The sequence below is a fragment of the Scophthalmus maximus genome, chromosome 9 (genome assembly GCF_022379125.1).
Source record: "Scophthalmus maximus strain ysfricsl-2021 chromosome 9, ASM2237912v1, whole genome shotgun sequence".
In the NCBI taxonomy this organism is placed as follows: Eukaryota; Metazoa; Chordata; class Actinopteri; order Pleuronectiformes; family Scophthalmidae; genus Scophthalmus; species Scophthalmus maximus.
The window spans coordinates 1,934,143-1,961,403 of record NC_061523.1 but is presented as its reverse complement, the minus strand read 5'-3'; positions in this window follow the sequence as shown (position 1 = coordinate 1,961,403).

Below are 27,261 nucleotides of genomic sequence, written 5' to 3'. Positions count from 1 at the left end.
AGAGATTGGTGCCAGGTGTGGGGAGAGTCAGCAGGAGGGCGCGTCCACACACTGTGAAACCTGAAGACGGAACAGAAACACAGACAGACGGACAAAAAACAAAAAACGATTAGATACTAGAATAGTTAAATAATCAGTGGAAACAACACATGAATTAAGACTATTATCTATGAAAAAAAAATCAATTCTTGAGTAAAGATTTAGACATAGCCGATCGAACACTGGATCAAACACACAATTCAAATCACCTCCAAAAATGTACAAATGGTTGTTTAAATAAGGTATGCTGCTAAGTAATCTATTGGCAAATTCAACATCATCAAAATTAGGTGTTTCGACATTGACGAGCAACACCTTAGTCTGCATTAGTGAGCCTGCAACTATGAGGTATCTGCGATTCTCAAATGCAATAACCTCATTACATAGAAATTTAACTTTTTTACCAATTATAATAGCATCTCCTCTGGCTTTAGAGGTTAAAATTAGAGTGGTGGATCTGACCTATCCAGGGTGATCAGAGCCTATGATGGTACTTAAGTCTAAGATGGGTCTCCTGCAAAAACACAATGTCAGCACTAAGGCGTGTGAGATGACTTAAAACCTTGGATCTTTTAACAGGACTACCTACACCACGTATTTTACAAGTGAGGAAACAAACAGGAGTGCCTGCACTAAGAGTGCTAGGATTCAAATAAGCAGACTTATAAACACATTTAGGAATAAATGAGAAAACCAAAGAGCGAGGGTAAGGTGAGCCCCCCCAACCCATCCCATCCCTCACACATACACAAACAACCCCATATACCCACATACACCAAAAGGGAGACAGTAGTGCAAGAAACAGGGAAAAAAAATGTTGCCACAAAACTGTGACAGCAACTTGGAGAATCACCTGAGCTAAACCCAAGAGATGACCCACAGAGTCAATTGTCCCTTAATTGATAAGGGAGCAGGGGTAGGCAGCTGTTAAGGCCATAACAGGACGTTGGGGAGTTAGATGTCATTTGTGTCTGTCACAGCATATGCTGCAGCAAGAGGACAGGTCATAGCAACGGAGGTTACCTCTAGAGCCATCTGCCTATTTTGGGCCTGACGCTATTAAGATGCTTAACCCTAACCCTAACAGGAACAGGCAGCTCGTCTGTGCTCATGATGTTTCAGTTGCTCTAAGGTGGAGCTTTAAGCCATGGCAGACTAAGAAACCATAGACTACCAGGGTTAAGGCAGATCTGTGGGGTCGGCTGGAAGCAAAGCAATGGGGCAAATTTACACGTTTAGGTGTTCATGTGGTGTCATGCATCGGCCTTGACACAACATCCCCCTGAGCCTGCTATGACCATGGGTTTTCTGAACACCCCTTATGTGACAGGGTTGGCTGCCTTTTCTGTCATTGCTGACCTTCAACACAGAGAAACTTTGTACTGAAAAATTTCGACACTCCTTGTGAAGGCGTTCAGGGAGGTGGGGCAATGACCCGATAACTCATGGTCCCAAAGCGGGACGCCACTCTTAGGTCAGTTTTAGACCTACAAGGATAGCCTGCTTCACCCTTGGCACGTAAAAAGGATGCTTATTTCCAGATACCAATCTGTGAAGGGCACTGGAGATTACTCATGTTTGCTGCTGAGGGAAGAACCTTTGAGATCTCACTGGCCATGCGCACCTTCACCAGGTATATGGATGGAGTCTGGGGGCCCATGTGGCAACATGGTCTCAGGGTCCTGAATTGCCTCAACGATTGGCTAATATGTTCTCAGACTGAGGAGCTCATATACATATACTGTATACGATACAATATAATGTTTTATTGCTCTGCCTCTGGTTTTGCCTCCCACAGATATAGCAGTCTCCTCAAACAGAATTTTAAAGCCTAACCAGCTCGGCCCTACTAAAGGGCAACACAAAAGTATGCAATACTTCTATTTGGAATAAAATGTATTATTGTTAAGAAATTCCTAAGACATATTCTACCAGATCTGACACCACTTTAATAAGACTACACCCACTCATCTAACAAAATAGACTGTGTGATACATGTAAATACATGGGAGTTATCTGACATCAATTTAAAACTTATTCCCCCTTTATTTATTTACTTTCTTTTTTTACTTTGAGTTAAATAAATCATCAACTTAGTCATAATTGACCTGACTTTGCAAGGCTTAATAGTATTGCTAACAATGTGTAACAAGGACTGAGTGTCACTCCTGCAGGCTCTGCTCTGTCAAACCACATGTTAATGAGAATTTCTCATCTAATTTTTGATGTACTCAATTTGTCATTGAATATTTAAAAAGTTGTATTCATTTACTTTATTCTGCTATGTATCTTGGATAAGAAGATAGAAAACCTCCTCTCAATTTTCCTTTTCTTGTTTTGAATTTACTTCGCAATGTTGAAAACCTTATTAAAAACCTCATGTTGATGGAAAATTTGTCAGATAATAGGATAGTGATGGAAATTGGGGGGGAAAGTGAGAAAAATATGACTAAGTTGAATGAGAAAGAAGAAAAACCACAAGGGGCAAAACCAAATGCTAGCACAAAAGTTGGCAGACGGCAGATATAGAATGAAAAAGCAAAGGTGAAGAGGATTACAAAGGTAATTCAAGTATTCCAAAAATAACACAACACCTACCAGCTGAATGATGTGAAATAAAAGCCTAACAAAACAAACCATAGAATTGAGGAAGCAGAATAACATACGGAAGTGGTGGAAACCAGGCTGAAAACAGTAAAGCAAGTGGAACATGTTGAAGAGACTCAACATGCAGAAAAGCTCAGTGACCATAAAAAAATTAAAAAAGAGAGGGAAAATATGAATATGTACAATAAAACCATTAAAGTGATAAAGAGGCATGATGGGCTTTACAAAACTATTACTTCTCTATTTATTTCTCTTTACTCTCATTTCTTAAAATGTATGTCCCTGGGAGTTACTTCAAGGAACATAAATAAATTATAATTCACTCTGAAGCAGTCTATGAGTAGATATCTGCACCCTCAATTACCCAAAAAAAGACAGGGTGACATAGGGAGAGAAATGTTTCCCAGTGCAAGGCAGTACACACATCTCTCCAACCCAGAACAGAGACTTATGCAAAATCAGTTGAAGCTCCTGTGGGATTGCCAACCTCAACTCTTGAGGAGGAAGTATCCTGATGTGGCACCATCGACAGCACCAGCAGAACGGAAGAATGCCTCATGGCCAGCAAGGCGAGCAAAGCCAGCCTCCATCTCCTCTGGTTTGGGGAAATGAGTCGCTCTGTGGAGGATCGTCATCATTTGATGCTCTTCTTGGACAGCCTGAAGGCTGTTTTTTTTTTTTAAGAGGATTTTAGTGTTTTATTTTGTTATTATATGTATTGCTTAGTTGTGCATTGTCTGATATGAAGTGTTGATATCTACCAGAATTAAATGTACCTTTAATGTTTATTTTTTGTGTGATTTGTTTTTGACTAAATATTAAAAACACCTCCCAGTTAAACCCAGTAAAGTTCACTGGTAGTGGTTTTGATGTTGTGGCTGATGGGGATTTTATACAGTGTGTGTGTGTGTGTGTGTGTGTGTATATACACAGACTGTGGTGTGTATACAGTATTAAACTGCATTCGTTATTATCCTGGCGTAGCAAATGAACTGTCAAGGCTAAATATATCGGTAGAAAGGTTCAAAAGCAATGCATATTGATTTGATATGCTATGCTATCATGTAATATATCATATGATATTAGTATTGAAAATAAATGTTACAATGGCACATCTCTTCTCCATCGCATCCTGGCTTGTCTTTAACAGATCCGCTCTTTAGGTGGGCCGTCTCCTCCTCTGGGTCAGCAAGTACGCTGCTGTTTCCATTACACAATGACCGTACTGCGCCCTCCCATTCTTGGGAGTATATTCTCCGGAGTGTTACTCCCAATTATGTTCTTGGAAGGTATGCAAGTATGTACGTAAGGTACTTGATATTGAGAAATGTCTTATATACAAAAAGAGGGCAGAGATAATTAGACACAGGTGAAACATATGAGGAACAGGTGCAGACAATCACAAAGATGGCAAAAACACAAGAAAACGTAATGTGACCAAATAATACATGGGAGAAGAGGAAGTAAATGCAAAATAAAACAGGAAAAAACCAAACTCAAGATGAACAAAAAACACAAGGGATCACAAGAAAGTAACTTTACTAAGGCAGAGTCACACAAGGAAAGGTAAACCAATTAAGTCATTAGCAGTAATGTCCACAATGATGTCTTTTGAGAGTTTAGAAGAGTTTTCCAAAGTTCCCAAGAGTTCTTGGTCCTGGGGGACCATGACACATGGGATGTATCATCAACGTTATTATTATGTTATTATTGTTAATAACACTGAATCAGTGAATTGGATATCATTTCCCTGGAATATTTACCAGAGGAAGCTTTATCATTTATTATGTGTTTAATTTTGTTATTAATGAATATCAATATATTTTAATATTAAGGTTATGAATTTCAGATAGCTGTTAAGATAGAGCCTGAAAAAACGGTGCTTCGGTTGTAGCAGTGTACTTGAACCACATCAATAGATAAGTGTGTACTTATCAAGCTGCCCATCAGCTTCCATCAGATTCCGAGATCAGGAGTCTTGAACACATTATTATTATAATACACAAGCGCAGCATGCAACAGTACTCGTGCAGTCAGGACATCGAGTTAGCAGTGTAAAAGTGCAAATTACACTGATTTATCTGTGTAAGATGTGCAGTAGTTTGAAAGGTTTGTGACAGAATATTGTGACATACGTAATGCAGCTCTTTTAAGGGACAGTTCAGTGTGTAAGTTGTGTAGGTAACAGACGAGCGACAAAGAGAGAGTGGGTAGTATCAGTGAGTCTGGTAACTGGAGAAGAGAGTTACATGTTAGCAGTATATCTCTGGACTAGCAATGAAATGTGTACAGTTTCAAGGCTGTTTATTGGTTAATAAATGCTTCAATTATTTCCCCCCTACTCTCACATTCCATGACTTGAAGAATTACTGTCACATATTTTAGTCCACCATCAACAACTGCTGTCAAATATAGCTGACAACAGGTTGGTAAGTCTTAGTGTAATTCACTCATTTACTCACTATTGCTACCTTTTAGGATACAATTAAAGGACTACATACATCATGACTATCACACACTGGTCTGTCTCACTTCTGTGAGATACCTCCGTTAGTAACATTCTTCTCAAATGCAAAGGTCATACTCACAATTCGAAGAAATCCTGGTGTGTCTTGACTTGAATACATCACCTTGGTGATTCATTAAATTTACACTGCTGCCTATATGTAAAAGTCATGACTTCAACCCACTGCAATATACATTATATTAAGGCACTGATATTTTATATATAATAAAGTAATAAATTAAGCGTAATATTAAGCTTACAATATTTTATATAATAACCCAACAGTCACCACAATGAGAAAATACTTGGCAACAATGGAGAGAAAAAACTAATTGAAGAAGATTTAAACCAGACTCAGGGTGGGCTGTCATCCATATGCAGCAGCAGGAATTTTCACTATATTCTGTTCCTATATGACAGCATGATGTTGCTAAACTGAGTAGGTGCCATTTTCTGTCTAGTTTTCATGTTTTATAATGCATCCATGGTCTGTCTGCGGTGATCGATCAGCGATGGGTTGGACTGAACAACCAACCTCAAAGGGTGGTCCAACAATCTGTGACATTGTTTAGTTTATTTACATATAAGCTAGCCATCAAAATTAGCTCTTTGGAATTAGGTATTTTGAGTTACAAAACCTGCTGTCATTACAACAACAGCTTGACAACACATTGTGTCTTGTGTTGTGTGAGTGTCGTAATGCCCGTTGTGAATTGGGCGGAGCGTGGAGTAGGTGCATAGGGTATGTCTGTGTACATGGGTCGAGCGAGTGACGAGAGAGAGCAGAGCGGCTGAAAAAGTGCGGTGCATGTGCATGTAGGAGATCTGCGGTAAATGTCAAGTCTGTCAGTTCCACAATAAATGCAGCAAGGCTCGGTTCCCCATAAAGAAACCTCCATGTGTCTATTCACCACGCTGTTTAAGGGAAAAGAGCAGGGGTTGGTCCCGGAGCAGGCTGCTTTGGCCCTGGTGAGACTTATCACGCCGCTCCCCGACTACGGTCCGGACGATGGGCGGGTCCACAGACCAACACTTGACACTTTTGTAAGCTCCAAAGCAAGATCGATTTAATTACTTTTAAAAACGACGATATTTTTGTGATTTACAAGTTTTTTTGCAGAGCACGCTACTACTCCGCTTCTTGTCGGACTTATGTTCCTCGGAATTTATACAACTGCATTATACCGCAGCAGTTATATAATATTCTACAGTACATTTATCATGTTCAACTTGTCACAGAAAATAAATAATACTTAAACTTAAATACTAAAGTAATACTTAAACCAAAATTAACTTTACAAATAAGCCATTTGTGTTTAACCTCATCATGAATTCACTAACATGTACAGAATGTCTCTTGTCATCAGGTGTTGTAAGTGCTTTACAATGTTCATCCACTATGCCGTGGCCTTCCTCTGCAGCCTGCACCATCCCCTACCTTTACCTGTCTGTTCTCCTTTCAAGCATTTCTCCTGCAGCACATTCTCATCTCCTCTGAACCCTATTTTCTCTCGCCTCTCTGCTTCTCGTTCATCTTTTGACTGCCAACTTGCCTCACTCTCTGCTACTTCTTTCTTCGACCCTCCACTCCTCTCCCAGCACTCAATACTTTCAATTTTCTCTCCTCCTCTCTAATCTGCCACTCCATTCATTGCGTGCTCCCCTTCATTATCTCCCCCTATCGTCCTCCGCCTTCTGTCCTCTTGCTGTCAGTTTGTGTCAAAGATGGATTCAAGGATCCTCTTTCTCCTCTTTCAATATCTCATATACTGTATGCTTGCACTGCTGAATGTGTTTGTAGGTTTTTTCTATTCATGTCAGTGTTTTTTTCATACGGACAGGCACTAACTATGGTCTATTTTTACTTATTCCACTGAGGGGACCCCCACACCATTTCACATTAAGAGATTACACCTTGAGTTTTATGTGATGTTATGACTGTGTTTGTATTGTGTGTGGTTTTGTGTTGTGTGTTTTCTTTGCTCTTTTCTGTGGCCTGAATGTTGGAACGATGTGATTGGTGGAATGGATGAGTGAATGTATACTAATAGATGTGTGCCAGAATGAGTGGCTGATTGGTGGATGACACCTGATCCTGCCGCTGATTTGTCTCCTACCTGAAAAAAATGAAGCGCCAAGATGGTGTTCAGCCAGTCACAGGAGCACATTCATTCTCCCCATGTGCCAACTAGCTACTTTGTTCGTCTTGGAGCATCTCTGTATCTTGTGCCATATTTATAGTTTATTCTAAGTAGGTGTGGACTGCCATTTTCATTAAACATGTTTTGTCCTGTTTTTCAAAGTAAGGACGTTTAGTTATTGTCATTTGGTTTACTCTTACTCTGATAGTTTAAATTGATGATTTGTTTTTTGAGATAGCTTTGTTTGTTTGTTGTTTTGGTCTTTGTCCAACCTGAAGCTGAAGAATTGAATTATTATTTATCTATGGAAAGTAATTATTGAATAAATTGAAGTTAGACATTAGTAAACTGTCTTTTGTGGCTACTTGGGTCTTGGGGAAGAGGATTAATCATGTTGTGCCTCGGCCACCCCTAGACGGGGCATAACAGTGATTGCAATCCAATTCTGGAAAGCATTAGTAACCCTCCTCGTCCTCACATTAGCGACAACTGGAAACACAGGTGGTACATATTACACAGTGTAATATTAAATGTTATTCTATGTTATTGAGATCTTGCCAGCTCAATGAGGGTAAGGTGTAACCAAAGTTACATTTTATGTAGTTTTTATTGAATAAAAAACATTTCTGATGAGCAGCTGTCTCCTGACTGTTTGTTGAGTAACCCACAGTGACAGGGAGAGAGATCTTCTACAGTGGTTAAAAGCTCGGCCTAAAACACCAATTCAATCAAGTAATCATAACCCTCGACAACTGTAATTTCTTATAGTCTCACAGTCATTAATGTTGGTTTTATGTTTGATCTCAGCCTCTCTTTTCGTGTTAAAAGCATGCAAGAGACCCCACTTTGTGCCTTTGTGACATGCAGACTAAATCATTCTAATGTTTTGTTTATTGGCCAGACTCATGACTGGGGCTCAGAAGGTAGAGACAGAAGGTTCTATCCCCGTTTCGATCCCCGCATCCACCAGTTCCCATGCCGATGTGTCTTGTGTAACCACTTAACCCTAAATTGCCTCTGACGGCACTTTCAGCAGTATATTAATGTGACAGAAAAAGGTGCGGTAAATAGCGGCACTGTGTGAATGTGACTTGTGCTTGATCAATAAGACTAGATAAACTACTATATAAAATACATTCCATTTACTATCCATTTACATGGAAAAAGTCCTTTAGCTAAATTTAATACTGAATTCAGAAAATTACACCACATTACACCGATCAGATTCACTGTCTTAAACTTTCTGGAAATCATTGCTCTGTTAGTATATTCCCTCAAGAGTTATTTCCTCCAGCTCTTCCTATTTTCTCTTCCTGTTCTGTCCTTTCGCTCAAGCTCTTTTAATCATCAGCGCATGTCCTGATTGTGGGAGGTTGCAACTTTTTTTCACGAAGAAAGCCCTGCCCTGCTGCAGATGCCAACTAAATTAAGGAAAAGAAAATGGCTGTGCAACGAGGCACAAATTTCAAGAGCAGAACAACCTGAAATTTTTTGAATTTACTTATTACTGACTTGCATATTTCATAATAGATTAGCATTTGACCACCATGGTAGTAAGGTGGCATTAGTTTGCAAATACATTAGAACAAGTAAACTGTCACTACCAGACAAAACTGATGAGCATTGCTATGTGTTAGGTTCAAATTGAAACTGAAATTTTAAAGTAATATTTAGATGTTGATTTGGATTAGAGTTGACCACCATGATTCCGCCTCTGAGACAATTCATGAATGTAAAAGGTTATTCATAAAATACCCCCAGAAAAACACATGACAGCAGCTTTTAATTTTCTGTTAAAAAAAAGAATATAAAATAATTGATTAACATTTTCTTTGGGGTGGTCCTCTAGCGAGATAAAAAAGAAAATGAAGACAGGAAATGTTAACTTGGGCGACAGCGTTACCTGAAGAAGACGTCACGACGACACAGTCCAAGGCTCAAAAGACGAGGACATTGTTTAAAACAAGCGTCCGAGGAATATAAGTCAGACAAGAAGCGGAGTAGTAGCGTGCGCTGCAAACTGTGTTGAAAGCATTTGTAGCAGTTGCAGCAGTTGTATTTATACAACTGCATTTTACCGCAGCAGTTGTATAATATTTTACAGTACATTTATCATGTTCAACTTCTCACAGAAATTAAATAATACTTAAACCAAAATTAACTTTGGTTTAAATAGTATATCTTTACATCTCACAACTTTTAAGCTTGACAGAAATAGTGCTATATATATATTATCGAGATAAGATTTTTTTCCATATCGCCCAGGCCTACTTGTAGTATGATGAAGATTTTTAAACAGATGTTTAAGCTAACTGGAACGATCCTGCATGGTATTCCACTGATTCATAAAAAATGAATCTGATTGACAGCCTGCCTTACAATGCAAAGTAATTTCATTTTCAGTGTGGTGTAGCCTGGTTTTCCTTCTAGATAATACCATCAAATATACTCACTCAACAAATCAGAAAGCAATGTAATGCCCCACCCCTCACTCAAAGGGGATCCAGCATAACAACATAACTTCCTCAAACTCAACAGTGAAAAAACAGAACTCATCCTCATAGGCTCCAAAACACTCAGCAAAATCAACAACCACAGACTCACCATCGACGGCTCCATTGTCTCCCCATCACCTTGGCATGATATTTGATTCCAACCTCTCCCTTGAGCCCCATATCTACCACATTGTCAAAACCTACTTCCATCACCTCCGCAATATCACCAAGATCAAAACCTAGCTCACACCCCCCGCCGCTGAACGACTCAGCAATGCCTTCATTTCCTCCCATCTTGACTATTGCAACTCACTCCTCTATGGCATTAGCTCCAGCTCCATTAATAGACTCCAACTGGTCAAGAACGCAGCCGCCCGAGCCATCACTCACACCAAATCCTGGCACTACATCACCCCAGTCTTAAAAGATCTTCAATGACTCCCTGTCTCACTTTCAAAATCCTGGTTCTCACCTTTAATTCCCTTCACCATCTTGCTCCCCTAAATGTCACTGACCTCCTCTCCCCCTACCAAGCCACACGGTCCCTCAGATCCGCCTCTGCCGGTCTTCTCTCTATCCATAAAAGCAACCTCCGCAGTTTCGGGGACTGAGCCTTCTCCAGGGCAGCTCCCAGACTATGGAACTCCCTCCCCCAAGAGATCCGTGACTCCGGCTCCCTCACCACCTTCCAGTCACGCCTCAAAACTCATCTCTTCTTCTCTGCCTATCCATAGAACCCCCCTTGTCGAACCATGAATTATCTCAAGGCACTCTCAGGCTTCATACCTCCACAGAAGGAGAATTGTGCTCCCGCACCAACTGTGTGAATGCACCCAAAAAATTAAATGCTGCTGCATTCAGTCATCTCTAAGTTATGTTTGATGTTTCATTCAAACAACATAAGTGGAATCTTCCCAATATGTCTTTTTTTTTTGGTTAAGAATTCACTTCTATTTTCACATTTTCAAAGAGCTGGTCTGTCTTCATCTTTCTCCAGCTTAGGTCCTAAGTTTGTAAGTGTTCCTTCGTTATAAGCAGCCAGTTTGAGCTATATAACTGTAGCTACTTCTATTCTGTCCATTTGACAAAAAAAGCATGGTAAATAGCAGCACTGTATGAATGTGTGTGTGAATGTTGAATATGAGTGGATTGTAGAAGCGCTTAGTGGTCTATAAGGCTACAAAAGCAATATATAATTACACTCAATTTTATATGCACACCACAAAGTACAGGCACACAGATAGGGCCGGTAAAGAGACTTACAGACCCAGTTAAAACATTATGGGTTTTTTGATGGTCCTCTGGCCCACCAGGACTTGTCCTGGTATTCAAGATGACTTATCCGACTGTGGATGAAGAGGGAAGAAAGATGTGTTATAATAATGATAATAATAGTCACATTCTGTGACAAGTGCATAGCTCAAACTGGCTGCTTATGACGAGGGAACACTTAGAAACTTAGGACCTAAGCTGGAGAAAGAGGAGGACAGACCAGCTCTTTGAAAATGTGAAAATAGAAGTGAATTCTTCACCAAAAAAAAGACATATCAGGAAAAAAAATCACTGAAATGAAAATAAAAGATTTCCTTTTTAAAAAAATATTTTTTAGGGTGCATTCATAATCACACAGTTGGTGGGGAGCACAATTCTCCTTCTGTAGAGGTATGAAGCCTGAGAATGCCTTGAGATAATTCATGGTTTGATTTGGCATTATACAAATAAAATGTAAGTGAAAAAATAAATTGAAAGCTTTTTCATTAACAGAATATAGTAAAAATGAACTTTTGTTGAGATTGAAGGTTAAAATAAAAAAAAAACTGGCAGGTAAAATGCGAACAAACATTGAAAATAAAAAAAGCTAATGGCAACAGTCTGTATTGAACCATAAAAAGCTAAACAACTGTGTTTTTATCAGCCGAGTTTGATAAAATGTCTGCACACTGACAGAACACAGACTGCTCCATCTGTAGATGATTGTTTATGGTTCACACTCACACACACACTTAATATATGCCATATGCACACATTTATGTGCTGCAGTCAATATTCACACACACACACACACACACACACAATTCTTTGTACATCTATTTTTGTGGGGACATTATGGGCGGCTGTGGCTCAGGAGGTACAATCTGTCGTCCACTAACCCAAAGTTTGGCGTTTTGATCCCAGCTTCCCCCAGTCCCCATGCCAATGTGTCCTTTTGCAAGACTCTTAAAGGGATAGTTCAGTGATTTCTAAGTGGGGTTGTATTATATGTAACCTCATGGAGATGGTGATCAGCGGTATAATTTAACAGAGTTTGGAGGAGAAGTGGAAGAAGCAAAAGTCGGAATCGCATTGAATGGATTTTTTTTTTAGGTAAGCTTTTAAAAATGTGTCGAAAAAGACGTTTTTTGGTGGTCCCCTCTGCAACAGTCGAGCTCCAACTTTCGCTTCTTCCACTTCTCCTCCAAACTCTGTTAAATGACATCGCTGATCTCCATCTCCATAAGGTAACATATTAACTATGCACAAGTAACTCATACAACCAACCATACAACAATATCACTGAACTATCCCTTTAACCCTGAATTGCCTCTGGTGGCTCTTCCGGCAGTGTATGTATGTGTTGAATGTGACAGAAAAAGCGCAGTAAACAGCAGCGCTGTCAGAATGTGTGTGAATGGGTGAATGTGACTTTAGTGGTCAATAAGACAAGACAATGATATAGTGATATAATTATTGTCAATTTACATGCATTCCATGAATGCCTATACCTTACCACAGAGCAAACAACACTTACAGGTCCCCCTCCACTAAAAAAAGTGTTTTTCGTCTGTTTCTGTCCTCTAAAATGTCTGACATTGACTATATGGACTTGTATATGAGGAAATGTTGTCACTATAGAGGTGTTTTCACATTCTTCTTCTTGAGTAGGAGATTTATGTGCACTTCTCTGAAATTTGAAATTCAAACGAATCTTGGGCAAGCTAGATTTCGTACGTCACAAATACAGAAAACCAATCGCTATTGAATATGCAAAGGTAGGCAAAGAAACCGGAAACTTCCAGTGCACGCAGAGGCAGCGCATCCACGAGAGGGCGGCAGGTGTGTCAGCAGACAGTTAGCATTAACATTAGTGGTTGGTGAAAATCTTATGGCTGAATCTCGCCGATGCTTTCTTGTTACGTACATTCTTCCACCGGTTATCTAGAATGAGCATCTGTGGTGGGCAGGGCACAGGGCCTGAGTTATTTGCATATCATGAATATTCATAGTCTCAGAATTCCTCAATGAGAGAGAGATTTTTTTAGATTTTTGAAAACAACTTTTATTAAAAACTTCACCAGAAAAACCAGGGTCGTTTTCACAAATTAAAAAGAAAACTCAAAGAATGTATTAAATTAAAAAAAAGTCATCAAAACACAGAGTGAAAGATGACCGGGTTCCGGTCCCGCAGCATCCCTTTTTCTTCACTGTCCAGTCTTTTGTTTCACCCGTTCAGAATGGTCCTGGTGTGGCGAGCCGACCTCAGGCCCAGCAGAGAGGCTACTGCCTCCGTGTTCTGGAGACCAGGACCAGCAGCCTCCACGATCCCCTCAGTTTTGTCACTCCAGCTCTCGTCTGCCTCTCGGTGAGTCCGGGTCTGCTGCCATCATGGAGATCCAGCTGGGCCACCCACACCAGAGGCCCCTCCAGGAGCCAGAACAGAGATGCTGCAGGTTCCAGTCTGTTCCATTTAAAAAGTTTCCATGCTTTAAAAAGTCCTTGATAAAAATGAGGCAGTTTACACAAAGGGACAAAACCACAGTCCACTAAAAACAATGAAGCATCAAGACTCAGACCTGCCACCCCCCTTAAACAGGTGCTGGCTACTGGCCCCCAGACGACATCATCATTTCCAAAGACATGAGGAGAGACACAGTAAAAACGATACAAAAGTTGAGACTGCCAGCAGACGGACCATCTCACGTGTCCTCATCCTCCTCAACATTTAAAAGCTCAAGTTTGATCCTCCGAACCAGATTCTTCAATCTGTAGAACTCCTGCTCTGTGAAGCCTCCTTCACCTCTAAGGTTCATCTGAGCTCTCATTGAGACTAATAACACTTGTTTGTCCCCAAAATGGTCTTCAAACTTTACATTCTTGTGTTTTTTTGTCTTCTGAAGGAATTTTCTTATCTGTTGTACCTGGTACATTTCTTCCTGCACAGACCCAACAGTGACCTGTGAGTCAGTAAGAGGCTGACTGACTGTAGTACAGTCCTCCTCCTCCTCGCCCTCCCCCTCCTCCTCCACCCTTTCCTCCTCTACCTCCTCCCCCACTGCCACTCTTTTGGCCTGAGAACCACTTTTCCTCTTTTTTTGTTTCCTTTTCCTCGCAGTCAGTTTGAGATCATTTTCATTTTCGCCCCGTACAACGTCATTATTTCTCACTGTGTCCACTGCTGGGACTGCAGGGACAACAGTTGGCTCATCTTCAGCTGATTTGTCACTTTCATTTAGGTTCTGACCTACAGTGTGACTGGGAGGCCTGTCTACCGGCCCGGACCCAGCCTCCTCAACCTCAGCTGACTTTCCACTGTCGTGGTGGGTCTGTCCTTCAGTGTGACTGTGAGGTCTGTCTACTGACTTGCCCCCAGCCTTCTGTCCAGTCTGAGGTTGAGTCTCCCCATCCTCAGACTGAATTATTTTCCGACTTTCATCCGTTCCTGACGGCATCTGATTGCCAGACTGACCTGGTGGATCTTTTTTTCTTCGCAGGACCAGCTGGGTTCGGATTTTTCCTTTTTTTGACGGCGTCTGGTGTTCAGTCTGACCTGGTGGATCTTTCCCCTTGTCAGGTTCAGCTGGTCTCTGACGTCTCCCTGGGCAGGCTTTCACTACGTGCCCCATCTCCCCACAGCCATAACACTTTTCTGGCCCTGACTTAACATAGATCGCGTACCCATAATACCCCACTTTGACTCTGAACACCAGATTCAACTCCTCGTCCTCCTTATTGAGGACCATCAATACTTGTCTGGCGTGATTGATGAGATGGGTCATCCGAGCAGACTTGCTGCCTGACACCTTCCTGAGCGGAGACATTAGCATACCGTGTCTGCCCAACTCCCTCCGCAGAAAGTCAGAGTGTTATGTACGAGTGAACCTGAGTTTAAAAAACCCCGAAGTCATTCAAAGAGGTACATGTTATAATATTTATCAACACTTTAATCAGTCAATTTTAAAAGCTTTAGGCTTTTGTGCGCCAAAATACAGTTGGCTCTTATGCAGAGTTGGTCTTTCCAGACAACAGAGAGAAGCGCTTTGAGGTCCTTGAAAGGCACTATAAAAATATCATGTATTATTATTATTAGAGGTGTTGAGTGCAAAGTTTGTATGACCAGAGAAAGAAGGGTCTGTAATACTGAGAACAGTTGTGCTCTGAGCGGTGTGAAAATCAGCATGCTAATATGCTCACAATGACAACGGTAACAAGCTGATGTCTAGCAGGTACATGTTCAACGTCTCAGTTGAGCCAGTTAGCATGCTTCAGTCTGGACCAAAGTGATGAACGACCAACGGACAGATGTCAATCTCAAAGCCGCGGTTCGCTTGTTTTGATAGAGCAGCAGGACAGAGTGCCAGTGCTGGTAGCTTTAGTGTCAAAGTATCAGTGTGTGTGTCTGACATAGAGGCTGATACTGGTGGAGCCCTGCATTGTGAGCTTGGAGAGTGGGATGGGAGTGTACTTGTGTGTCCATGAATGCGTGAGTGGACTGTCAGTAGTCACAGCAGTGCCAGTACTTCATATTCATGTCTCTCTCTCCCTCCGTGTCTTCGTCTCTCTCCTTCTTTCTTTCTCCCTGCGTCTCTCTCACCTGTTCATTTGTCGCCGCTTGACAGTTCTCATTATTGCCTTGGCACTAGCTCAGCATGTCCTGCCAAAGCAAGACACTGAAATGGAATTCGAGAAGGAGGGATTGTGTGGGAGAGTGCAAATGAAGAAAGGGAGGATGATGCTGACACACACAGAGAGAGGGAGAGGGGGAGAGAGAGAGAGAGAGAGAAGAATCAGGGAAATAGAGAATCAAATGTGAGAAAAGGGATAAAGACAAAGAAACAGGGAGCAGTGTTAGAGAGCCAGGGATGCTGCAGCATAATTAAAAGTATTTAACTCACCAGAATGACAATGAAGCAGCATAAACAACCCTAACAGAGGTATTAACATGGACACGTATACCTCTGCACAGACACACCCACAGTGACAACGCAGACACCAAGACAGAGTATGGAGAGGGCCACACTGTACACACTGCAGCCCCATTCAAACAGGAACACAACAGCAGCACAGGGCTTTATGCCAGCTGAAGGTGACTACCCTAAAACTGTCCGACATAGAGGTTACCACTACTGACTCCCATTTACTTATCTATTTTCTGTAATGAAATTTTCCTGGGATTTCCTGTCTTTCCTCTCGTAGCTGAAGATTTTATCTGCAGCTCTTACTTCTTATAGTTCCTTATAACCCAAAATACAAGTTCCATGTTCTTCCTGCATGTTAGGTGACTGAAGGTATGTTCACACAGAATGCAGGGTGAACAGTCACATGAACATGACTGCTGGGCAAAGCTAATGTCAGGTACACTTTTTAGAAACCAGATTAAATATTCAGCAGGTTAAAGCAGTTCTTTTTCCACGTTCTGGAACAAATGTCTGTTATTCCAAAGTATTCCGAATTTGTTTCAGCTCTGGCTCAAAGCAACAGAGGCTTGTGGGTATGGTATTGTTCAGAACCACACACACGGACATAAATTTGATGATTCTTGCACTGGCCGATGTGTATGGCCTGCTACCAGGAGAGCAACAACATACAACACAGCGAGAACTCATTCTGAAGTCCACAATAGAATTCACTGGAGAATAGCCTGTCATTCAAATGAAAATTAAAGAACAATTCTAAATAGAAGAGTCCCATATTTAGATATGAAAAAGAAATGTCTGAATTTGAATGTGTAAAGCTAATAGAAACATTAATCCCATTGTCACCAAAACAAAAACAGAATAAAACAAAAGCTTTCTGTTGTAGCATCAAACCCATACAGCTGGGACTAGACCCAGTATCCACTCTGACAGGGCTGTGTGTGTGTGTGTGTGTGTGTGTGTGTGTGTGTGTGTGTTACACCAGAAAGTGAGATTCATACTTGTACAGAAGCGCACCCAGCTATATATTTACATATACACACACACACACACCACCATAACATTTGTATTCCATTAAAAGTCTTTGTCTGTGATCAATAATTGAATAACCTGAAAGGATGAAGGACTCATCATAATCAATACAACCTCTTCAAGTGTGTGTGTGGGGGGGGGGGGGGGGGGGGGGGGGTGACGAGTGGAAGCAAAAAAACAGTTGAGCTCCTTGTCAATGCATACTCCTCATGTTATGTGTTTGCATATGTCTTGCTATGTTGATGATTGGTATTCACATAGTCTCATAAAATGAACAAACAAACACACACACACAATATGGACAATATGACAACATTGAACACTAGGAGAGAAAATCACCTTTCTTTGTTGTATTCCTGTTTTTCATGTTTTCTATCTCTCTCTCAAACACACACACACAGACACTTAAGGAAAATCAAAATGGACAGGCTGCAAGAACAGAAAAGAAAGGGGAACAGTCAACTCAATGTTGGGCAGTGCAAAGCTGTAGGTTTTATAAAAAAATAAAAATAAAAAAACACCTGCGTGGCCTACGAGGCAAGAGCACGATCTTTTATTCAACGCATTCTTTTATAATATTTACCATAATTTCCTTAGGCATCCAACTGAGTTAGTTCAGGTGTGGAGGAATAAGGGGGCTTCAAGCTATTCTTAGATCCGGCAAAAGGCAAGATGGCATCACGCTGCTTAATTTGCTAGCTGGGTGGACTCACTTCCCTCTGAGGGGCGGAAAATATGAAGCAGATATGCAATTTAAAACTTTAAATAGTGGTTTTCAATGCATTGGTAATTCTTCATATGTTCAGTTTCCTTAATTAAATCCTATATTTGTATTCTGTTGAATTTCTGCCTGCAGGTCAAAAAGCATGAAAAAACTGGCCATATTTGTATGCAACATGTTCACTTTAGAGGTCTCATGCTGTCTTTTCTTTTCAATTTTTTTTTTTTAGTGTAACATAAAGATCGCCTCTTTTGTCAAATGAGAAGTAAAATTTTGTATGGCCTAGCTTAGTTTCGGCAGCACAAAGACAGAGGGAAACTGCAAGACTTGCTTTGTCAAAATTGAAAAATTTCAGAATATAATTAAAAATCCTGCTCCTCACCTACAAAGCCGTAAATAATCGAGCTCCATCTTTCTTAGTATCTAACAGAGTTAATAGTTCCATATTACCCTAGTCTGTAAGAATAGAATGGGAGACAGGGTTGGGTCACCAGGCTCCTCTGGAACCAGCTCCCAATTTGGGTCAGGGAGGCAGACACCATTTTTACCCTTAAGATTAGACTTAAAACCTTATCTTTGAAAAAGCTTATAGTTAGAGCTGCTCAGGTGTTTACTGAACCATCTCTTACTTATGCTGCTATAGGAGCATATCTCTCTGTGTCTCTCTCTCCCATGTATTAACATTGAATGTAACTAACTTGTGTAACTTGAGCTCCATAGACAAAATCAGAGCGAGCAACCTATTGTTGTTGTTGTTGTCGTTAAAAACATAATTTCATCTATAAGTGTCAGTATTAGTAGTGTCATTATAAGAATCAGTCTGACAGAGCTTAAAGCAACAATTACACAACTGTTCTTTCTCTCTTCTCTCTCCCCAACCGGTCGCGGCAGATGGCCGCACAGCTGAGATTGGTTCCGCTAGAGATTTCTTCCTGTCAAAAGGGAGTTTTTTCTCTGCAGTCGCCAAGTCACTTATTGTGGGAACTGTTGGGTTTCTCTGTTATATTGTATAATTATTAATTATTATACTATGTAAAGTGCCTTAAGATGATATATGTTGTGATGGTGGCCTCATTATCACCTGGAGCAGCAGCACAGCTGAGCTCAGTGAACAATCACTTCTCAACAATATAAAGGGTTATTCAGCTAAACTCAGTGGTGGTTTGACTCTTGGCTCCACAGTTAAAGTTCTGGCATTTGATCTCTTGTTGAATTTCCTTGTGACCACATCTTACCTGCCTTTCCCTGTGTTCAGCATCAAAACACCAGCCTGCTCTCTCCTCATGCCACTTCACCTCCACACCACCACCTGCCTGCCTCCAAACTTACGTTAAGCCCTCTGCTCAAACCATCTCCCCTCATCCTCTCACCCGCCTGCCCCTGTTCCCCTCAGTTAATCATCATTAAAACCTGTTACTTTTACTTGCACTTTGGGCCCAGTTTGAAAAAAGGAGAAAAAAAAGTTGGAGGGCCAAAAAGATGTTATAAGATGGGTAGCTCAAATCAAGCAATCTGATTGGTTCATAGCCGTGGTATATTGAGCGCATACAATGACTATGACGTCGAAACAGTTTACACAGGTCCGTATCACTCCGCGACTCAGGAAGTAACGACGTAAGTAAATGTGAGTAGCGATGGAGTGAAGTTGAGGAAACTTACGAAAGCACACAATGAGGTTGAATGGTTGTAGTTTCGGCCCACAGTAGCCTGCAAACTATTAACGGAGACCCAAGCTACTGTCTCGTAGCCTTCTTTCTGAGTAACGCTGCAACACACTGCTTTTTTGACGAAATAAAAAATTCAAATTGTAGTGTGTCGCCATACTTGTAAGGGGCGTTTCATCGGCAATAACAGCAAACAATGCCCCTTAACTGTGATATTCTGAGCGTATGCAATGGCCTGTCATGAACTATTGCTTAATTAAATGCTGACAAGTCAATTAAAAACATCTTTAACACACTCACACACACACCCACACACACTTATTTCATATGCACCCTGTCATGGCACATTTAGCTTTTTGGAAACTGCTTGGAGGAAAACTAGGGGCACTAAGCGTTTCATAAAACTCACTCTCCAACACCTCAAGGGTTTTGGCCTAGGGGTTAGCACTTTGATTTCCCATAACCAAGGCTGTGGGTTCATGGCCCGACCAGAGCAGTAAAATCACAACAACAACAAAGTGAGGGACAAGCTTTCTTCATAATCGCTTACTGCCCCTTTAAACACTACATTTGAGCAACATTATTATTAAATGTATATCTTCCCTTAATATCATATTGCCTGACAAGAAAATTTGATTGCAAGAAACAGTGATTACAGGACATGTTTTGACTTTGACTTGAACAATAACGGCGCCTGTATATGCATGGCAGCTTGTGGCACTGCTGGCTAAGCTGCTGGGTACACAAGCTCAAAGAAATAAACTCTGCTGCTGAAAAAACAAACTATTGTAATCGTCTATCTCCATGGACACTGCTGTCTGTCTGTCATCCTTTAGCTGCTCCTCCAGTCTGCTGCTCTTTTTCATCTCTGTCCATCTGTCTGGTGTTTTTTGTGATGTCAGAGCTTGTCATGCCTCCCAGTGTGCAGTTTAATTCCGAGATAGAAAAACATGCGAGGGGAAAGCAAGTAAATAAAATAGTTATATATATTATCTGCCCGCTATTTCACTTCACTGTCTGTCCCTCTGTTTTGATTATATGCACACAGGAACAAAGCACTGCGAGACATAAAGCGTATGCCTTGGCTTTCCACATGGTGAAATGAAATACAGAGAGAAAGAGAAGCTGGGAGTGTGTTAAAGATAGAGAGGCTCTTAGGTGAATTGTTTTGTTGGATTAATGTTGAGGATAAATAAAGAGAAATCTGAGGTGTCTGAGCTGTGATGAGCTCCATCACTCCACTGCTCTAATGAAATCACCAAGCTCTTCATATTTCACTCAGCTACACAATCTGATTAAGACCTCTTCCAAATATGGACACGCACACACATATACACTGTCACTTGTAAGCAAACACGGCTCTGTTGATGCACACATACATTCACACATCAAATATAGAGACATATGGCCTGGAAAGAGGAATGAAGGGGAGGGAGGAAGAGGGAGGAGGGAGGAGGCTCACAGGAGAGGAAGTGAGTGATGGGCTGATCTCCCAGGAAAACACATATGGACCTATCATGCAAACACAACCTTCATACAAGTTCCCTTGTGTTGTGTACCATGCCTGCACGATGTTAAAACTCTGCTGAGAGACATTCATTTACAACAATATACCTACTTTCTCAAAGAAAAGGGCTGTAGGCAAAAGATTAGTTAGTTAGTTAGTTAGGCCTTTGTATTCCTTTCGGAACATAGGCCATTGATGAATCGCTTCCACCCTCGCTTGTCTTGGGCCATCTTCTCCAGCTGTTGCCAGGTCAGCCCTTCCTTCTTGAAGTCTTGCTCTGTGCTTCTTCTCCAGGTGTTCTTGGCACGACCTCTCCCACGTTTGCCCTGTGGGTTCCATGTCAGTGCCTGTTTGGTTATTGCTGCAAAAGGTTGACAAGAGACAAAGTAAAAGTCTCTTGAACCATGGTCCTGATCGGATAGGGTCTGGTTTGGGTGAACACTAATATGATTTAGGTCTCTAACAAGAAATCACATGAACAGTCAATTTTTAAAAAAAAGACTCTAGCTCAGGGGCCTCCTTATAATCTGAACCCTGCACGGTGCCTGGGAGGCCATTTTGGTGATTAATCCATGGTTTGTCAATACTGGGATAAAAGGTGGCAGAAAGGTGAAACCCAGAATTGACCTCAACCAATCACTTGGTCAGTGAGATGGATACGGTGATGTGTGTTTTCGTATTTAACCCTTCAGTAATTGCAGTGACTTTTGTGATATTCCTGTTGTATATGATTCTACTTTGCATAGGCCAGTCTATTAAGTTTATTTCACTTCAAAGCTACAGTGCACTAATAGATAGAACAACTTAAAGGATGAGGCTCATGAAAAATCACAAATAATGTAATTGAAATTTTGAATGGTTCAAAAGTAATTCCCCCAAAACAGCTGGACATTAATTTTATAAGCGAAGAATTGTCTTTTTCGTGTAAATGAACTTAATTGCTTAAAGCTAATGTAGAACTTTATCATATATATTATTATACCTGTGTAATGTTTGATATATTTTTGTATCAATGGACAAAGGAGACAAAATGATTTTCATAAAACAGTGAAACGTGCCTTTTCTAGTTTGTTATTTGTGACTTCCTTTTAAATTTATGTTTTGTCAGAATCATCTCAGACAGAGGGTGACTGTGCTTCTGAAACCCCAGTTGGTGCCATAGGCTGAGAAAACAGGGACATTTTCATATTAACACACAGCAATATAAATAACACTGCTCTAAGCTGACAAGTGCTTTCCAATGATATTGTAAATTTTTTGGCTTGGCCAGCTAGAAACTCATTAACTGTTTTCAAGTTGAATCCGTCCAGTCCAGTACAACTGCACAGCAAATTCCAGTGCCATTAAAGCAACAATAAACTCATAACAGAGCAGTAGAGATGGTTGGGCAAGTACCTGTTGTAGATATAATGATACTGAAAATTGCACACATTCCAGATAATTATAGATAATTATATTATAGTTAATTTCTGAAAAATAAATAAACTAAATTACCTTGGTCAGTCAGACATGGGTTGTTTAATAGAAGTATGTCGAAAGGTGGGTAGCTACTGACATTCTGCAAGCTTCCTAATTCAGGTCCCTGAACCTTGAGATGAAGAGGCTGCAAACTGACAGACTGTGCTATCTCAGTCTGCTGTTTGGAAACCTTAATGAGATGCTGTGGGACAGAAAAAGACTGCTCAAAACAAAATCCTGACAGAATGCCATCCTCCTTTTCATGTACACAGTTGCACCACAGACCTCGACCATGTACATTTGTTTGATATCATTTTTGTACTTTTTGAATATTTGTGTCTGACACAAGGCTACTACTGTATGGAAAAAAGACAAGAGAAGAGTATAATATAATATATATAATATACCACCGTGCAGCCCGGATGTTGGATTTGTTCAATAATATTTAAGTACCAAAAAGTAAATTTAAATACTAGCACAAATCAAGAGAAGAGACTCATACTTCACATTTGATAAATTACTTGGGACAAGTTATGATTTGGAATACATATCTTCTATTGTAATAAAAATTTCATGAATGTAATGGTCAACACATAGTCCTAGTCAATACCATAAAAACACAAATGGTGCCATTCAGAAATATCCACACAATACCACGTGTGTTAGGTTATCCAGCAACTGCTTGAAAAGAAATTGCAGGGCTCCAGACTAACTTTTTTTTTACCAAGAGAGCTGTAACCCCTTAATGGAAAAATGTAGGGGCACAAGCAGAAGATTTAGGGGTACACCTCGCATAGGCCTGCAACTCACTTATCCACATTTTCGCCCATTTAAACTGCATTACTGATAAATGCTTTGGTAATGATGTTAAAAGGGAGTTTTTTCTCTCCACCGTCGCCAAGTGCTTTGCTCATTGTGGGATTTGTTGGGTTTTCCCCTGTAATATTGTAATATTGACCTCACTATGTAAAGTGCCTTGAGACAATGTATGTTGTGATATGGCGCTATACAAATAAAATTGAATTGAATTGAAATTAATGAATAGACAACTAACAGAAATTACAATGTGCTGGTTTTTTTTAAGTTCACAGTGTCAGAATTTAATTGCATTGAATGAGGAAAAAGGGTCAATGGTTATTTTGCCATTGTTGAGTGAGATGTTAGCAGGAATTAATGCAAATGTTATTTTTTATCTAATTGATTTTTTAGTTCTTTTTCTGGCCAAGTCATTTTCCTAATCTATTCTTTTATAGGCCACTTTTATTCCGCCGTGCTGTCGCTTCCTAAAGGTTTTCATGTAAAAAGGTGGATAGTGTGTACACACCTTTGACCCTCAATGCCTTCTAAATAAGTGAAATTAAGATGTCTAAGCACCACCCCACACATTGCTGCTGTTCTGTAATGCAGCAGACTAGGTGAAAGGAATAAAAGAGTGCACTGTTTTGGTTAAACTGCACCATGGCCAGCCCGGGGCCGACAACGGGTGCAAGAGAACACAGAAGGCGAGTCAGAAGACCCGTATGTGTGGATTATCCAGGCACCGCCCCATCAGCAGTGGAGGTGGATCTACACTGATCTCATGCATGGCCTCTTTGGAATCTCATTGACGTAAATCGTAGCGACTGGGAACTTTAATTGGTCGCAAAATGCAACCATTTGGATGCAGGCTGGAGCCCGGAATTGTTTGTGAAAGGTAAAAAAATGTGAGTTCCATGCCAACTCAGTTTCTTTATTGGGCTACAGCATTCAAATATGGATGCGGAAACATTTAAAGCCCTGTTGAACTGGCCACATCTTACATATCAGAAGTAATTGCAATATCTCCCCAGGTTTGCAAATTTTTACTGTTGTGTTATTGGAGACTTCAGCCATGTTGCTGCCCATTTGTCAAATTTAACCTCGTCCTCTGTTACTTTGATTGTTTCTCCAGCCTTTCTGAAGTTAATAGATCCCTTCACCTTCAGTCCTTGTTCAATCAGATCCCTCAAGACAGTCTATTTTGGAGGTTGACATTTCTGAATTAATTATTTCTCAGGTAACAGACTCTTCTCTTGTTGTTTGTCATTTGCAGAGTGCAACATGACATGGGCAACAGGGACCTCCTCGCTGTCAGCTAGCACTAGAAGAGTGGAGACACTGGCTAGAGAGAGCTGAGCAACCTTTAGTCCTTTTATGATTTGGACAGATCATAAAAAACTATCCTAAATACAATTAGCTAAAGACTCAACTCATGCCATTTTATTCAGTCAGTTCAACTTCACATACACCTATCACCCTGGATCCCAGCATGTAAAGCCCAACGCCCTTTACCGACAGTTCACCAGGTCTGAGTGGTGGCAGCAGTGACTTGGGAGGTGGAGAATCTGGTAAGAGAAGCTCAACAAATCCAGACAGATCCTTGTAAAGGGACTCCCTAACCTATTTGTTCCAGTTGCTGATCGCTCCCAGGTCCTGCAATGGGCCCCCACATCTAAGGTTACCACCACGGCCAGAGAAGAACATTTGCTCTGCTTAAAGGTCATTTTTGGTGACCAACTGTGGTGTCAGATTGCAGACAATTTGTTTTTGCATGTACGGTCTCTGCCAGTAATTAAACCTCCCATCAAGCCCCAGCTGTTCTTCTCAAACCTCTACTCAGACGTTTCGTCTTCAAGAAACTACAACCTCGTCCAGGTGCTCCTAACTCAATACTCTAGTGGATTTTTATGATTGTCGACCGTTTTTCTAAAGCCACTAATTTTGTAGCTCTGCCAAATTACCCACTGCCAGAGAAACTGCTGATCTAGTCATTCATCTTCATAGGCATTCCCACAGACATAGTCTCATACAGAGGTCCACAATTCATCCGTCAAGTTTGGAGAGAATTCTGTAAATAATTGAGAGAAACGCTTAGTCTCACCTCCAGTTTCTATCTCCAGTCAAATGGTCAGTTTGACCGTTCTAATCAGGACCTCGATTCTGCTTGGCGGTTTCTAGTCAGCTTCAACCAAAAAAACTGAAACCAACAATTATGTAGGATTAAAACTCAGATAACTCATTAGTTGGTTCTGCCACAGGCCTTCGTGGGACATAGGGTGAAGCCTGTTCTGTTTCATTAGGTAACGGCTGTAGGTCTCTATGTACTTTAATGCTAATAAAGGTCCGCTCCAATATACAATTCTGGTCTGCTGCTTTGGCTGCTTTGGCGCAGTCCTTTTTAAATTCTAGTAACATAAAATGTTGCAGCTCCTGCGATCTGATGGGTTCCATTTGTGTCTAGGATAATCAGCTGTGTGGTATTACCAATCAAACTGCATGTCAATGAGTTGTCAATATGTGCTTGTCCAGTTGCCAGCACTGCCAGCTGGCAACTGGCAGTGCTGGCCAGTTGCCAGCACTGGTTTAATTTTTCCACCTCAAATTTGGTCAGAAAAGCCAAGACCTACATAATGCATTATTTTGAAGATGTTGTTGTAACCAATCTCATCTGCTCCAACCTTGATAATAGGATTTCCTAGCCTAAAGACATGTACAAGTTACATGTACCAATATTCAAGTACTGATAGCACCACCTACTGGCAACAGGAAGCAACCCTACCAGAACCATCATCAGTTGACACAGGAAAATTAAATGGTTTGGTCTACATTTGATATACAGCAACATAATGTATGCTTAATGCTTGCTTTCCAGCATCACAATGTGGACACAGACACTTCTTCTGCAAAACAGTTGCTCATTCGCTTAACGGGCTCTCAAACACTGACAGAGACTCACTTCCTGCAACAAACCTGCTGGACTTGGGGGGAGTGGTAAGTAAAAGTACTGTTGCCCTCATACAGGAGGACACGACAGTGTAGGTCAAACGTTTATGAAGTCCAACGTGGAACAACAACACGGAATAGACGTACATAGAACACACAGCGGCGGAACCTATCACTTTACTAGGCAGACGCATTCACTGACAAGTGGGAAATCCCATCATCTCCCTCAAAACACTCTCCCACTCCCCTAAGTGACGGACATTATTTCACTTAAAATGTGGATTTTTATTGGGCTAGCAATGTTAGCACAACAGCTCCAGAACAACTGGGGGACAGTCGTCAGCAAGACATATGGGGCTTCCTTTGATAGGCATTTTAACTTCAACATGTGAAAAAGGTTGTCCTGCTGTAAACTCTGGGCCATCTTTCATCTTGCCCACAGTAAAAACCCAAATGAGGCCCATGTAGTTAAGCTACATGGGCTTGCTTTGTGGGGCTCATGTTACTTAAAAAATATTGGTCCCACGTAGTATTTCCCAGTTCCTGCTCATGTCCACTTAGCCCACATATATCCCTTAAAGGTTTCATAATATGTTGCCCAGTTCCAGCCCATGCCCACTAAGCCCACAAATATCCCTTATAGGGCCCATGTAGTCAGCACACATTCCCATGTGGGAGCCATGATAATAAAACAATATGGCTCACACAAAGTGTTACCCAGCTCCAGCCCATGCCCACTTGTCCTGTCCTTAAATTTGATGACCACATGCAATATCTTGGAAACAAATAACCAGATTATTATTAAACTGACTGTATATATTTATGTTCAATTCATGTTTTGGATGCTTTGGATTTTGAAAACTTCATGAGATCTACTCCAGCTCCACTTGCTACACTAAATTAGAGCTGCAACAGTTAATCAAAGAATCAAATTGGTATCGACTACAAAATTAATTGCCAACTATTTTGATAATCCATTAATTGCTTCCAAAAATATCTCTGTTGTATTATTTCAGCTTCTTAAGTGTGAATATTTTCTGGTTTCTTTGCATTAATCGATAATGAAAATAATCGTTAGTTTCGGCCCTACACAAAATGTCTATGTTCCGCTGTTAACTTTGTATAAAGAAGATAAATTAAATCTCTAATCATTGGGGGCTTCATAGGTCAGACTACTCCA